A 17,115-nucleotide genomic window follows, 5' to 3' on the forward strand; every position below is an offset into this window, starting at 1 on the left:
AGCAAACTCTCAGTTAATGGCAACTATACCTGTAAGCACCCTTTTACCTAGATAGTGAAGTCACTATTCAAAATAACAGGTATTTTGTTAGGCTTCATGTTTACATCCATGTTGTCACATAGCTGAATATTTACAAGCATAGAATGCCTCCCTCCCAAATGTAGTACCCAACCTGCATTATTAGGAAAACATTTTTGTCCTTATACAAATACCAAAATATCAAGTCTCTAGACCTATCTAATGTGGTGCTAGAAAATCACTGCAAATGTGTCATCAGTCCCTGCAATACACAGACTATACAGGACTCACTGGAAAAAACACTGACAAATCCCTACATAAGATGGTGCAAACTTAAAAGATACTTCTGAAACAACAATATAAGACAAATACTAGAGTAATTCTGAAGATCACTGTGAAGACAAAAAAATAAAATGAAGGATTTAGACAACAAATGAAATGAGACCAAGAAATCTATTTGTCTAGAACTGCAAAGTGAGCATGCAGTCTAGATAGAATATTTTCAACATGAAACTATTATGCTGACAAATTTCTGTAAAGCAACTCCAGGGAAGTTGCCTCAACTCTTTGTAAAGTCAAAACAGAATCCAGAAACATGACTGTTCCCCAAAAACCTTTATCCTGTTAAAGCAGCACAACACCACACATCTATTCCCTGTGACTCAAGTGCTCCCAGCTTTTCATGAAACACCTGCTGCAGGCGATCTCTAATTTGTCTGGTGAATAACTTTAAATCCATAAACAAGTTAAAAGTATTAGTGCTAAAGGCTAATTCAGTTGAAGGGATACAACTCTCCAGAAAGGAAAGAAAATACCACTAGACATGAAAACAAGTGAGAATTCTTTCAACACTACTTTGTTAAAATTTCTCTCCTGACACTAGGTAGCAGCCTAAAAACGTATAGTAAAACATAGAAATAATATTAGCAAGTGCTGGTTTGCAAACTAAATGGAACACATTAAGGACTGTATCATTTGTGTAATAGCATACAAAAGAAGAAAAAAAAAAAGGGGGGGGGAAAAAAATAAAAAAACCAAACCCCAAACTCACACACACCAACCAACCACCCCCAAAAGTTCAAAAAAATCAGAACACAAATACCTGTCAGGTGCTACACATAGCCAAGGTGCAATGCCCACATCAACATTTCTTTAAGATTACATTGATTACATTTAAGCACATATACATCCTGCAGCTCTCTCAATGCTATCTATACCATATCCAGAGATGACAGGAATCTGCTCCTTCTGTATTTTCAATCTACAAATACTCTGATATATCCAGGCAAAAAAAAAAAAAAAAAAAAAAAAAAAAGAAGAATCTCAAAGAAAAACTTAATTCAAATAGAAAAAACACTTTGCCAGAGTACATATGCACACATATAATCTTTTTATGAAGGTAGTTTTGTTCTGTTCCTCAGCACTCAAAAAATGTTGTAAGCCGATGAGAATCCAAGCGCCTTTTTGAAAAGCTGTATTGAAGAAGAGTGACCCCACCCAAGCCCTGACACTGCTAGAGAAGAGCATGCTCAGTGGAAAACTGGGATTTGGTGCCAAATTCATTCCAGCAGTCAGAAAACGAACATGGGTCAAGAGACAGCTCTGTTTTCCTGTTATCTGTCCAACAAACTAAGAACAACACAGTTTGAGAAAAATCTCTGCCCTATCTTTAAAATCAACATTGCAAGTTTACAGAGGGTTTCAACTGTTCATATTAAACCCTCAAAATAACCACAATTTTAGAGATTAAAAACAGCAGTGACCAATCATTTGCTATGGGAAACATTGCCCCTCCAATCTCCATTCCCTTCCTTACACCCCATCCCACACATCACCAAATCACTGTTTCTGTAACAGTGTCACATCTAGCTGCCACAATAAATTTTTCATTTCCAACTTTCATTCTGCCTATTTATAATGTATTGACAAGATTAAAACCAGTTTCTCTTTATACTTTGAACATTAAGTTGACTCTTGCATAAAGTACGCTTCCAAGGCACTCAGAATAACATGGTTAATCAAAGCTAGTACGCGACAATTTTTTTTACTGCAAACTGAGAGCCGCAGTGTAATAAAGCTTCTGGATGCTGGAATCGCAGACACACATCATTGTTCTGACAAGTATTAATTTCCTCTTCAGTGGAAGTCATATACAGAATTATTACCATCTTGCATGTTTAGGAAACGTATAACAGCATGCAAAAGAAGGAAATAACCACAATACCAGCATTCTATGTCAGGAAAAAGAAATAAGAGGCAACTGACTTGTGCTTTTGGTAGAATGCTACTCACAGACCACTAGAAACAGAACAAATCTGCAAGTAATTTTCATAAGCAGATATAACCATTAAATTTATTTCACCACTATGTCATGGCTGAATGTCATAAAGGTGCAGGCACTACTGAGATCACATTGACAATACTCATTAGCTTTTTATTTTAGTTAATCCAACTTAGGAACAATGGCCAGAAACCATTAAGACAGTTTGCTCTGTTATATACAAGAACAGAGTTCAATAGATAAACGTTGTTTACAAAGCTTCAGGCTGTAAACACAGCCACACAAGTGCCTTTTCTGGCAGCAACACGAGTTCTGTATTTCAACTATAAAGTGCACTTCATCATTTTTACTATTGTTAAATACATGCACTATAAAGAGAACAGTTCTCTTTGGCGAACCAGTTCAACAATACTGGTTGATGTTCACACATTACTGAGGGAAACAAAAACTTGGAAAAAAGTGACATTAAAATTAAAAATTATTTTATATAGGTGACAGGTGTAGAATCTTTTATTATTTTTTTATGTCAATTTTCCTGAATCAGGGTGCAAGCTGAAATACAAAAATTGATACTGCCACTACTTCCTGCTGATAATGAAGCCAGTTTCAAATACATAGTTAAATGGCATCCCTGGCAATTAACCTTAAGCTTAATCCAAATTCCAAGTAAGTCTGAAGTTTCAAACTATACAGTGAAGTATTGCTGGATATCTGCAGGTCAATTGCAGTAGTCTCTTTAGTGCAAGCATTGCTAGCAGCTGATCAACTGCTGAAGGAACAGCAGAAATCTCAATGCACATGTAAGTAAATAAATCCTGGCTATTAATTGTATAGTATGTTTTATGAAAAATAGACAAACAAAAAAGAATAGTTAAAACCATGATAATTCACAATTGCTTCTGCAACGAACAAATGCTGTCCCATTTTCCCTGCCAGCTATCCCCCACATTCCACAGGCCTCAGAAGTTAGCCACTCAAGATTTCTTGTGTTGGTGTTTCAATTTTTATGTTTCCAGCTAGCACAAGCTAGCTGTGTCTTTTGTATGCTACTGGAACAGACGTATTGTCTTGAAAGAGCAGAACCAATTTGCTCAGTGTTTCCCCCCCCCCAACTAATTATAATGCACCTAAAATGATTCATGTAAAGCAGGACACTGCAAACATTTTCCTACATACTTATGTTTAGTTAAATATATAACAATGTATTGAAACTACAGATAATACTGCTCTTCGGCAAAGTATGCATCTACTGCTCCTGTGGGAGAATAACATTGCCAATCCTGAAGAAAGAAAAAGCAGTGAAAGAGAGATGCCTGTTAGCTGAGCAAATAAAATTGGCAGCCAAAACTTGATCACTCCCATAGGTTCTTCTGAATGCTGCTATTTGATCAGAGGAGTGAAAATATCAGCAACTTTCTAAAAGTTTCCTGCTTTTTGTGGCAATGGTTTCAACATTAACACCGTTTCAACCTCTGCAACATCTCTGGGCTACACAAAGTGAAATGATGCCCTAGAACGCAGAAACAAGTCCAAAAATATAATGGGGGGGAACAAAACGGCAAAATAATTTTATGCTAATAATGCTGGGTTTGTGCCTGGACTTCAGCACTCAACATGTTTGTTAGTCATCTAAGTGCCTTAGCTGTTTTGTGCTTTTTGGAGGGACATTCCCAGCATGAAAGTTTGTAATATAAAACAGATAACAGGATATGCATGAAAGTCCCAAGGGAGAAGCTATTTAAACAAAGTTTTCTTTGGAGAGTTAGGGAAAGATGACAGATAAGAAAGATTTAAAAGAATAATTCATTTTGAAGACCAAGAATGAGGTGAGGAGGAGTATTTTGAACTGTCCTGTAGACAAGGAAAAACAATGATATGCCAAACCACAACTGCAATGTCATTCCCATATAAATATACATCACAAACTGCAGTTTACCAAAGCAGCCTCACCCATTGCAGAAAAGCCTTTTAACCACCACATACGAATGGGGAGGGTGTGTTATTACAGTAAGCTTTCAAGCCAAATCAAGTAGAGGCTTTATTCTGCGTTCTTGGGCCACATTTTCATTCTCATCCTATATATCCAGAGAAGTTTGAGAGCTTTGAAACAGTCCTAGGAAAACACAAATCCAAGCTGACAGCAATTTATCACCTCATAGCTTTATTACGCAAACACACAGAGCACAATATTATAAACTCCATGCCAAAAACTTATTTGTTTGAATGAAACTCCCAATCTGCATAGGTGTGCAGGTTTCTTTGCCTCCTTTTGGGCTCATCAGTTTAGGTGCTGACAGAACAAATGCTTGAAAGCATATTTACCCTCAAGTATAGTGCTGTTCTCTATGGTTATGCTTCTTTTGCTTTTAAACTTAGATCCAAGACCATGTTTGAGCTCACAGTTGTGGACTCCCCCCATACCATCTAAATTTTCCTTAACTCTGGATTCATCTCTGAAATACTTAGAAATATAAAGCAATGAGAAAGATAAAATTGGCATAAGCATATAAACAGATCAAACTTACTTTTCTTGACCACACTGTAATGGTTAACAACTGTACTTTCTTTTGCAAGAGCATATTCCTGTGTGGAAACCATACAAAGCACAGAAAAACAAAAAACTCAGACTGTTGTTTAAAACTACATCATGTTCTCTCAGAAATCAAGATCATTTGGACAATAGTTCCCAAAGTGAGATGTCAGAGACCAAGAACTGGAGCTGTGGTCCATATAAAGTCTGGGATGTGCTACTCTGAGAAATCTGCCTAAACAAATGATCCTCAAAAATTGAAAACTCCTAGCACTGAGAAAATGTGTACATCTGTGTCACTGTGTTAGGAGGGCAGAAACACATCCATACGATAGACTTGTTTTGAGGTACAGTATGAACAACATGCAATTGATGTTCAATAAATTCATTAACAAGGGTGGATGCAGAAACACATTAAAAGGGGAGGACTGATGTTATAGCTCTCAATTCTCTCTTCCTTTCATTATGAACAAAAAACTTAGGAAGAACAAATAAAGACACCACTGGAGAGAAAGTCAGGAGTAAAAAAAATGGTGTGGGGGAGGGAAGGAAAAAACAGGAAACAGAGCTGAAGACAAAACAGGAAAAAAAGGTCATGATTTGTGTAACAGCTAAAAAAACTGCAGTGAGGAGAGACGGGGGAAGGGTGGGAAGACACCAGAATTGTGGTGCAGGCTAAGTTCTATTGTAGAGGCCGCCAGACAGAACACAAGATCTCCAGGTGTTGGTCCTTCAAAAGTGCGAGGCCGCAGGAGATCCAGCAACTACCATTTCTCCCTCACGTATAAAATCCTGCTCAGTAAAGTTATTAAACCACAAAAGAATCTGTGCAAGAAAGGGCACACAAACACCTGTAAGACTGGGAAAAACAAAGCCCTTGAACCCACTGCCCTTATGACATACTATTTACGCAGAAGAATTTCTTTTCAAGAGCTTAAAATCTCTTTCTTGTGCAATCAAGTGTCTCACAAGATGTAATACTTTTAAGACTTTTCCAGTAGCTTATTCATTTTTGTACATTAATTTCATGACATGTTCCTCTACTATAAGATTTAAACAAAGTGCTTCTTCCTTTGCACTTGTAATTATTTCTGTATTTATTTTTAGGCAGCAAATGCTTGGGGTTTATTGTCTAATGGATTAACTGAAAAATTGGAGTGTCAGATCTGGGTTACATGGGAGTTACAAAAACTACAAAAAGTTATTTAATAAGCTTTTTTGCTTTTAAAATCATAACCTGGAACAGAAGTAGTCCTAGCTCAATTTCCACTGAAATAACTATTATACAAGCTAAAATTTATTCTTCTCAAGTGATGTAACATTTTCCTGTTGAACAATCCAAGCTAATTCATGATTGTACAACATCACTAAAATCTGAGGTCAAGTCTGAGTCTGAAGGAGACAGACACCACTAACTATACATTCCAGTTCAATAGAGTTAGAATTCACCACAGTTATGCACAAATCAACCAAATTCTTATCCACATCAGGTAAAGAAGGAATTCCGTGTTGGCAGATTCCTTTTATGAGGTACTGCTGTCATCAAGTGATTCTCTGCAACTTCATTAATCACCATGAACACATTTACACAGAAACAATTCAATATTTGAAGCAAAATGAATATGCTATCTTTGCCAAGAAAAATTCCAGCATTTCTCATACATTTCTTATGCCAACTGAAGCAATGTTTCATTGTCTTCTTTAACAAAGGAGAATGGATTTTAGACTGCACATATCTACCAAGTACACTGCAACACTTAAGATAAAAACTGTGAAGATAAAAGTAAGTTTACCTGAAAAGTAAATCGGAGAAATGTAGCTTAAGGCATTCCTTTTAAAGATATACAGATACGTAATACAGCATGTTTGGTGTGACTTTCAAATAAGAGTTTCAAATTGTTGAAGAGACAAAATTTTTCATCCCACAAAGCTTATATGAATGAAAATATTGTACCATACTTCAGATAAAATGTAAAGTATGCTGAGCTATCAAAAAAGACTTCAAAAATTCTTCAAAAAAGTTGAAAAGTTATTTATGTAATTCTTATTCTGAAAATGTATTACCAGCTTGTGTTACCCCATGCTAAGATATACAGATAAGCCTTTTAAGTATACAGAGAGCGCCATATGCTAAAGAGACATTTAGACAGAAATTGTGAAAAGAGAATTATGTTGAGCACAATGTTCCATAATCCTGTAATGGGAAACAGATTCCCTAAAACTCCTGAGACATAACAACAAAGCTGTTTTAAGCTGTGATGTGTGGGCTTCACTATTGGCAACACAAAGATACCCTTCTCACTTCATATTAGATTCATGTATAAACATCTCTTTCATCCTCTTCTCCCTCCCCTCTTGTACCTCCACTTAATCTTATTTACTTTTTTTAGAATCTTCCCGATTATCAATTAAGTCCTATGCCTCCCATTCTTAATTCCATCACCATTGCTAGAAAGCCAGGGTGCCAAACTGTGTCAAAAGCCTGGCTTACATCCAGATGGTTTAGCATCTCACCTGAACAACAAAGAACATAAACAATTCAATACGCAAGCTGGATTTTTCTTTCAAATCACATCCACACGAGGACAAAATAAGCTGTTTGCAAATTTATGTGAATATCTTTTTTTGCTGATGAAAACAAACAAAAAAATCAAAGGCAGTGCTTAAAAGCTGTTCAAGTTGTCACAAATTATGCCATAGTCAAATATTTAATATTAATTCAACAGTTTCAGAAACTGAGAATGCATTTCTGCAGCTAATTTTTTTTAAGTAGAACTATACAACTAGCTAGTATTGTGAATTTGTTTCTGCCCAAAGCAACTGGAAACCAACATAGTCAGTACATCACAAAGATGTGCTAGGAGGCTGAAATATAGGGAATTCAGGTCTTTTTCTGTGCCTCGCAACATATGCTCCAGTTAGTGTACTCAACATACCCAGCAACTGGGGAAATGACAGAAATCTTTTTAAAACTAAGAGATAATCAAATCTGAAAAAGGCACAACCCACAAGATTTTTCTGCTCTAATCTCCCAAAGTATCATCTTCTGAGAAACACTGATTGATTACACTAGTGATCCATAGTCTATGAAGAGCTCCACATTCCCTAACTGAAGAGATTACAGGCAAAAAACAACACTAGAGCTCCTTTCATAGGGAATCTCTTCCAGAACAGCCCCTGATTAATGGAGATGAAAGTGGAACGCCTTAATACTTCTGAAAGAATCTGCCTGACAAAAAACCCAAGGCAAAGCCTATCTCGAAGAAAAGGATTGTACGCTCTGTTGACGTTGTCAGTGACCTCCTTTAAACTGTCATGGCTGGGATGAATAGCCTAAGTCACCAATCCATTTTATGACTGCTCAATCTGAGCCAGGGTTTAAGCAGCATGCTGTGCTGCATGGGCTACATTAATCTGTCTACAGGTCAAGATACGTGGAAAGCTGCAATCTGCTCATGCCCAGCAGGGAAACAATATCCCTCATCTTCACTCTAATTGAGGACTGTGTTTATTTAAGGAGTAAATTTTCCAATTCAAAGAATGAATATAAAGGTTTCAGGAAATAAATATATATTCTGCATTACTCAACTCAGAGCAGGTTTTACTGTTTACAAACCTCATGCAGGGATGGTAAAATTACCACATGCTTTTTCTTCTCAATTTTGACTGTGACACTATCTCAAGAATTGGCTCTAACTAATCCTTAGTATATACTTTAGTAAATGAAATTAAACCCAGCAGAAACAAAAAACAATTAAAATGAAAAAAAAAAAAAAAACAACGTGTAAGAAGGAGAGACACCATTTGTCTCTTCACTAATTCCTGGCATTACAGGCCTGTGGAAAAAGAAAGAATACTGAAGTCTCTTGTAAGCCCTGCAATATTTCTTCCACTTAGTGTTTAATCCCTTCATGAAACACAGCAAGAATAAGAGGAATGCAAACAAATTTTAAGAAGCTGTGCTGGAGCAAGCTTTTCTTCTTGTTCTGAAGTTCTGAGCACGATGTTGACAGTGATCCAAGAAAAGCCCTTAAAATTTAAAAATTGAATTGATAGAAAAAAGCTAATATTTATGAACACTGTTTAGAATTTTTAAAAAAGATATTTTTTTTAATAAATAGCCCTGTTTGTGTTTTTAAAATTCTTTTAGGTTGCTTCAGTCACAGGTGCTCAAATGGATCTGACAGCTCGTTTTAAAATATTAAAATCTCCAAGTTCGTTAATGGAGTGACCATAAGATTCTGGAAAGCCACTTTCTAAAAACATTCAATCTGTCATTTGAGACATCTGTGAAGCCCTTCTGAAGTATTCAGTCTAATCTTTGAAGAATAAAGTTGTTGTAGTGGTGTGCTTTTTTGTTTTGTTGTTGTTTGTTTTTCTGAAAAGGATAACCAGGAACCATAAAGTTCTATGCATGGCAAAGCAAGAAAAACATCAAGGTTAGATGTCAAATTTGAGTTATGTTCTAATTAGAGCTACAACTGACTACTTTATGGACTGAAACAGAATTTATTGTTTATTTCTTAAACAACTAGAACAAGTATCCCAATATATTATACATCCTACTTTTAAATCAATTGCCCTGGAGTCATTATTCATTGCTCAAGTCCATCAATAAGAGGATGAAAAACTTGTTATCTCCAAGGTCAACACGGCCTGTGGGAGGGCATTATTTCTTAGGATTGACTAAACACACAAGTTTTACTAATTTCAATATAAAACTACCTTAAAAGAATATATCTGATTTCAACTGATTGTCAGTAATGCTCTATTCAACTGTGTGCATATGCCTGCCCACAGATGTTTTTGTAATTTTTCTTAAGAAACATCCATTTATTTCTGTTCAGTACTTGTTAAAATGGATTTATTTCAGCAGAATCCAAGGCTAATATTACCTTTGGCATTGCTGTTGTGATAATCAAGCAATTACCCACACATTTGAATTATTATTAATCTTACTATATACTTATTTTTATTCTTCACTTTATGACCTTGAGTGGCAATAATTATTTTTGTGATTAATGCCTCACACTATTTAGAATGAAGTTAAAATTTTTTTCAAAACATGGCACAGAACACTAAAACTACATCAGTGAGATAAAAATTTTGCAAAGATACTAAAGTTTGATTAGGGACTTTGTGTGTACAAAATGCATTGCTATCTTCAAATCTGATTTCAAAACCAACCATGCTTGCTAAAAAACAGTGACCAGCTTTTTAATTTAAATGTGTCAGATGCGGCTTCTAACCAGACTCTGAAGACAATGTTCCTTTTCGGGAATTATGCAGCCCATAGGTCCTCACTATTTTTCCCTTGTTAACATACTTCTATATTAAATCATGTCACCTCAACCTCTTGTTGATAAACTCAACAGGTCAAATCCTTGAGAACCATTATGTAAGAGCTTTTAAATTAGTTTTCTTCTCTGAACTTTTCAGCATGCTTTTAAAAAGTGGCAACACTGGAAGTGCCAATTGTGTTTTAATATACAATTACTTACAGCATACAAAGCAGCAAGGTCTTTTCCCCACTCCTACTTTCCGAGTCTCTTGCACCCCTATCAGGTAATTCCATTGCTCCTTTACAGCTCTGGCACTGCACTAACAGTCTGTCACCCTATTTTGAAGGGTAAAAAGATGGGTTATCATAGATTCTACCAGTTTTGGTAGAAGCTTGACATGGGTTGGCTTATTGGTACAGATGTATCCAAAAGGAGTTTGAGCTATCCCTCTTCTGAATTTAAGTTTTGTGCCCAAATATCTATATTCGTGTCAATAATTTACAACAACCACTTAGTTCCCAAACTAAACTACATACATCCTCAGACAGAAGATGCTATACCACAATTCTGACCACACTTGTATTTAGATTAGCACCTAATGAACAGCACCAATGCTCTACACACTTTGTTGACCTAAACATATCTCAAAAAAAAGAAAAGGTACTGCTAAACCAAAGATTTCTTATCCAAAATTTCCCTTTTTAAAAATCATAGATCTCTAGAAAATATATATATATATATTCTCATAGCTGCTTTTCTCCAGTGTCTCAAATCAGCAAGTATGTGCTTATATACACCCAAACTACTTCAGAAGCTAACAATAGTTATAAAGGAAGAACTATAAAACTCTGATACAACTGCTACATTTTGGGGCCAGTAGCCTGAGTTGCAGCATTTTTGGTGTTTCAGCCAATTCACCTAACTACATCAACAGCAGCTGCAGTCAGAGTTTTGACTGTAAACACATTCTAAAAACATCCAAAAATAGTGTATACGTGGCCACTGGAAAGAAGCTCTGTCAAATATATTTCCCCTTACATAACTTACATAATATTCCTTGACCTTGTGAAATTATGAATATGTAATCAGCAAATGGGCAATGAGATTAACTCTAGGCAGAAATAAGATTATTGTGACTCAAATCTTGAGTGAAAGATGTCCCTAGTGAGCCAGCAGATCTGTTCCAGTAGGAACAAAAAGCACGACTGCTATACAGATAACACACCCTCCCTAGCTCTAGCCTAGGTATCACGAGTAGGAAATTACGTACACCAAAAAAGATACCGTGAGTCCTGATCCCTACAGGATACATTATCAAATCTCCATATACTTCTACACTAAACTTTCAGGAAAAGTCTGTGGTAGATTTATTTTCATACTTGAAATCAGGTGTGCACTCTTAGCAGGCAAATTGTGAAAGGAAACAGAATTACTAGACCATTACTGAACCAGATTCTCCATTCCGAAAGTGTCTCAATACGTAGGTTGGAGTTTCAGTAAAACTTCTAACTTATAGATTGTATTTTACTATTTCAGGATCATAAACCCTCTAAGTAAACTTTCTATACAAAGTGTGCAGCTGAATAGCATAGGGGTAAAACAGCAGCAATTTTGTCCACCAGCAGGTGTGTGGTATTTCCATCTTGCCAGAAGACTTCCCTTTGTATTGGAGCCACATAACTACAGTATGAACTTAGCCTAAACGGCAGCAACCCTTTATTTTAAGCTGGTATTTTCTCAGTTCTCACTACCATTAAGATGTATTGGGTTTTTTTGCAGATCAAATAGTCACAGCTAGAAGAGTCAGCAACCTCACTGTTCTAGTGCTCTGCACAGTGCAGAAAAACACAAAGATTTGTCCCCTGTTTACTAACATTGTGCAATAAAATTTAAGTCTTTCCTGACAGTTTTATCAAAATGTATTTCAAAAACGTAAGAACTAGCAATAACAAACATTTTAGACAAAAAACTCGTTAAAGTCAGTGTTCCTTTCTCCTTCCTATACTTCCCTCCTCCATTCACGTCACCTCAGTATCCTGAGATACTGACTCCAACACAACCCTTCCCAAGGCTGCAGCCCCTCTCTGCACTGCAGAGCTCTGCTCCTGCACTTCATCGGCTGCCACAGCCACAAGCTACTGCTGAGGAACATGAGAAAGGGGAAAGGCCAAGGGGCAGAGCAACATAGCCCACTTCTTGCTTCATCATTTTTGCTGCAGGAGCTGAAAAGTCAGGTCTTGGGGAGAGCAGAGACTGACCCACAGCACAAGGCAAAAGATGGAGTGCTAAGCCAGGCCTGGCAGGCTCACCCCAAGCAGCAACCGGCACTTTGCTTTTGTATTGCATACTTTCCTGACCCACATTGTGTCAGTCTGCACAAGATCCAGTACAGGAAAAAAGTAATATATTATGTTCACTAAACACATTAAGCCTGATACTTAAGCAGCATCTATAAAATAGCAGATAAAGACCTGTGAGAAAGTGAACTGTACATAACACATGCTAATTCACTCTGACAGAAAATGCACTGGAGAAGCAATTCCCCATGAAGAAAGTCCTTTTCATGTTTTAGTCAATACCTCCATTTTTGCATAGGAACACATGCAAGCACTGTTCAGTTTCTCCCCATCTTCTAGGTTACTGGACACAGTAGTAGAGGAAAAGGATTTTATAAACGCTTACTGAGAAGACAAACTACGTTACATCTGTGCCAATATTATTACTCTGGGTAAACCTTTATCAACCAACTTAGATGTCTACTCCCTGCCCCATGTAATACTCTACAAAGTAAAAATACTAACAGGCTACAATGTTTTCCCACTTTGTGCAGAACTCCATTTGCCCTGTTTCCGTAAGTTTCATGGGAAAAGCGAATAAGAACCTATAAATAAAGGATGAATGGTAACTGCCATATTATTTTTCCACTAACCACCACAATAACAATCAGTACTAATTAGCAGATCATATATTGTAGTACCCAAAGTAAACTGCAAAATCTATTTATGCAAACAAGAGGGAAAAAAATCAAAATACCTCAAGATGTTTAAAGCAACTAATGTTAATTCTTAATGAAGTCTCTAAATATGTTTGACTTACAGAATATTCTGTATCACATTACTTCTGAATAAAAGTGATATTACCATAAAAGAAAAGCACATTATAAACACACATGCATTACAATTGTTTCTTTGTTGTAATGCAAAAGCTACAACAGCTTTCAGAGCTCCACTACCACTGAATAAGGAAACCTGAACTATATAATAACACTACAGTGAAAAGAAATAGTAAACAATTTAATTGAAAAATTCTGATACAAAAAATTAATGGGTAAAAATTTCTGAACTATGTTAAAAGTTAACTGTTTTTTCATACAACAAATGGATGAGATTTTGGGGCCACTTTCCCTAAAAAAGTAGTGAGGTGAACAAACCACCCTTTCAATGGCACTTGCAAAGGTATTGAAACAGTTGATGTGTTGACTTTCAATTCGATGACCCAGGGAACCTATTCCAAGTCTTTAACAACTAAAAATTCAAACATCCTAACACTCACCAAAACTGAAACTAGGACTTTGACAACTTATATTGCTGTCACAGTGCTCAGCATCTCCTTTATACACAATTTTACTCTTTCAGAACAGGAACACAGAAACACAATGTACTTTCTCTGCTGCTTTGAACAGACAACTCTCTTTGTAGCCACCCAAAGAATGTGTTCTGCAATCTCTCATAATTTAATCACTGTCAGTAATAACAGCCTATTGTGAAAAATAATCCACTCATTTCTTTTATCATCAGTGCACTCAAGCATGGTCCATTTATGAGCAACATAGTCACATGTATCAGCCACGAGAGATCCATTACAGAGCTGCTGGAAAGTTTGTGAGCAAACAAGTTGCTTTGCTCTGGTTATCCATAGGCTAAATCTAGAAGTCTCACAGTCTTTCATATTATTTTCACAGGAGAAACAAAGGAAAGCCTTCAAGTGATAGTTCTAGGGTTTACTTCAACCCATGCTTACACTGACAATAAGCTAATTACAACTCCAAATTTTAACATGAAATTACAGTAATAATATCTGATTCAAATCAGGTGCTCATGGAAGGACATGTCATATTGATATCCTAATAGAAATTGAGAGGTCCTCTGATATAATCAGTATAGCTGTTTGTGCTGAGAGACCAAAAGCATCCAGTGTAAGTGGCAGAGTTCTTTGGAGCTGCCACAGGCACACTCAGGAGCTACCAGGCTGAGCAACAATCAGGAGTTGCAAAATAGCAGCCAGATCAACACACCTGCACACGTTTAACAAGCCCAACTCACAAAGGTTAATGAAGTAATGGGAGTAAAATAAGTAATAGCTATGAGATGGTGCTAAGAGATCCAAACTAACAGACTGAGGAGTTTCACAGAAGCTACATGCACAAGAAACACATGCTTACACACTTTAATGTCTGCAGACACATGGATGTGTACTATAGTCTTATCTCTCTCAACCAGCAAAGGATTCATCAGGAAATATCCTCCTGCATGAGACACCAAACAGATTGCTATAATAATAGAGATTGGTCAGAAAATTATTCAGATTATTACAAACCATAAAGCTTTGCACAGATTTTCAACTGATAATTGTTGAAATTGACTGGTTAAAAATAATTTCACACAAAGTAACTAATTGAATCCTGGCTGGTTTTGTGCCATATGAAGAACACCTGCACAATACCCTGTTCCTTGAAGTTCTCTTATGTCTACCATTTTAAAAAGAGCATATAATTAAAAACATAGTGGTAAAAAAAAAAGAAGAAAAAGAAAAAATGTTAACACTAGAAATTTGGGCTTTTTCAGTCAGGATATGCAGATAAATCTGGAAGTGGTCTACCACTTTAAAAAGAAACCCAAGTAAAGAAGCACCACTGTGAGCACTCAGCCACTGAAGGTCCCTGGCAAACTATGGAAGCCTCACCCACCCATCCCTTTGGCAGCTCTATGATGCTATGGCGTAACCTACATGAGAGACATGGCAGATGTCACTGCACATCCTGCCAAAGCCCCACATACTTAACTGGAGAAAATTTGCAGAAGAACTGCAGATGCTGACCATTTGGAATTCTCACTGGTTTGTATAATGCTGTCTTCCACAACGTACCTGATCAAAACAACAATGCAGTTCTTACCGTGTTCAGACACCAGGTATTTCTCTAACTTTGCCAGAAAAGATTCCCAGACAAATCATGGGAAGTTTCTTGCTTATAGCATTAAGATTTGTCTATGAGCCAGAGTATAATTGATCTTCCACACAGACACTCAATCACTTAATACAATGCACTCCAGTTAATTAATAGAGTCAATGTATTAGACAAATGCTTAGGCATTTCTTGTCTTGAAGTGAATTTTTGGCTGTTAGAAGAAAACCTGCTTTGACTGCAACTGCTTTCACAATGAAAGTTAATAAGTGACTTCCATAAGAAATCCACAGTGTGTCAGAGATATCTAAGCAAGTATATACACACATCAAAACTGGTATCAAGAGCATCATGCCTGTTCCTCCATTTAAAGAGTTTTAATTTAACCTCTAGAAGTGTTTGATATCATGAAATTACTTTCTCCAGTTGACTGAAAATTATACACTTTATTTCTTTATAAGCAAAAAAAGACCGATACAGCAAAACTCCTGCTTACTTCCTCACTAAGCTAACAAATCACTATACCATTCAACTTTTAGGTTTTAAAACTGTAAAGCAATAGAGCAACTACCTGAAGGAAGTGAGGTAACTTGAATTCAAGACAATATTTTACAGGAAACCTTTCAGGCTCCAAAGGTTACTATTGTTGAATTTTCCAAAGGAGTCAATAAGAAACAATTTTTCATGCAGTGTTCAGTTTTAAAATCTGCTGAACACTCAGAAAAGGCTGAGAACTAAAGCTCAAATTTACTACCCAATTAAGTCAAGTCAGACACACTAGCACCTCAATAAGTAAACACACCAAGTCTTTACCGTGGTTAGAATCTCTAATTCAGAAACGCATTTGGGACTCATGCACTGAACATACAATTCCGCCACCTGACAATTAATAGATATAAATTCTGAACAAGACAAAGCAACACAAAAATCCACCCAAGGACTCTCATACACGAAACTGGGCTATCAGGCTTCTCTTCAAAAAAGGTGAGGTTTTGTTTTTTGTTAACTTTAACTTTGTGCCCATGCTACCTCCTTGATCTAAAAGTCGTTTCCTTTCAGAAAGCACCTGATGGCAGCCAGACTGTGTATCTTGCTATATACATCTTAACACAGTGTTTAATATAGTTTATCTCTAAACTCTCAGAAACCCCCAGCTGTCACTTCTACAGAAGTCTGAATTGTAATGTGGTTTTTCAGAAATGTCTCTGGACTTAAGCATAAGGCAATCATATTTAGGTATGACACCACTTGTGATTGGCCACCAACTGGATTTAACGCTGTTTACCACAACAGGCACAACAAACTGTGTTTTAAAGGTGAACAATCCAGAACTATTGAGCAGCAGCAAATTTGACAAGTGAAATTTTTAGTATTAAACTAGTTACTATGCATTGACTTTTCTTCCAAGAAACTAAAGACTTTCACGCTACTTAATGCATTTATTTGATTTGCAAAGTATTTGTTGAAGGTGGTCTTTTTCCAGAATACTATTTTCTACACAGTGGATTTACTGGTTTGGCTAGTTCATCTGATTCCAACAGCAAGCTAAAGCAGTATCATAGGTCAAGCACCACATTTCTCAGATTACCTTAGCTTTAAGTTTGGTACACATTATTGAAACACTGAGGCTTTTCAAGATTCCCTCAACCTTTTCTCTTATTTCTAGCATCTTGATACGCCAAAGAATTAAAGGGAAACATTTTAAAGAAAAGTGAAGCTATTAGTGGAGGTGCATGGTATCACTTATTATGAGCACATTTTCGAAAGCAAATCACAAAGACATTTTTAAACATAGCTGATATTTAGTTTTTCAAGATTTGTC

At 36.4% G+C, this 17,115-nt stretch overlaps 1 protein-coding gene across 49 annotated transcripts in view; it reads right to left on the reverse strand.

The window, feature by feature from the left end:
• The window catches only part of EPB41L2 (erythrocyte membrane protein band 4.1 like 2), a 103,192-nt gene that overhangs the window by 66,208 nt on the left and 19,869 nt on the right, over positions 1-17,115 (reverse strand). The window contains exon 1 of one of the 49 annotated variants that reach the window (XM_065056948.1): positions 1,121-1,485. The exons of the other annotated variants lie outside the window; for them this stretch is intronic. The gene's annotated coding sequence lies outside the window, so the exon portion shown is untranslated. Of the gene's footprint in view, positions 1-1,120; positions 1,486-17,115 lie in introns of those variants that run through there. 49 annotated transcript variants of the gene reach the window in all.

This window comes from Columba livia, chromosome 3, assembly GCF_036013475.1.
Source record: "Columba livia isolate bColLiv1 breed racing homer chromosome 3, bColLiv1.pat.W.v2, whole genome shotgun sequence".
In the NCBI taxonomy this organism is placed as follows: Eukaryota; Metazoa; Chordata; class Aves; order Columbiformes; family Columbidae; genus Columba; species Columba livia.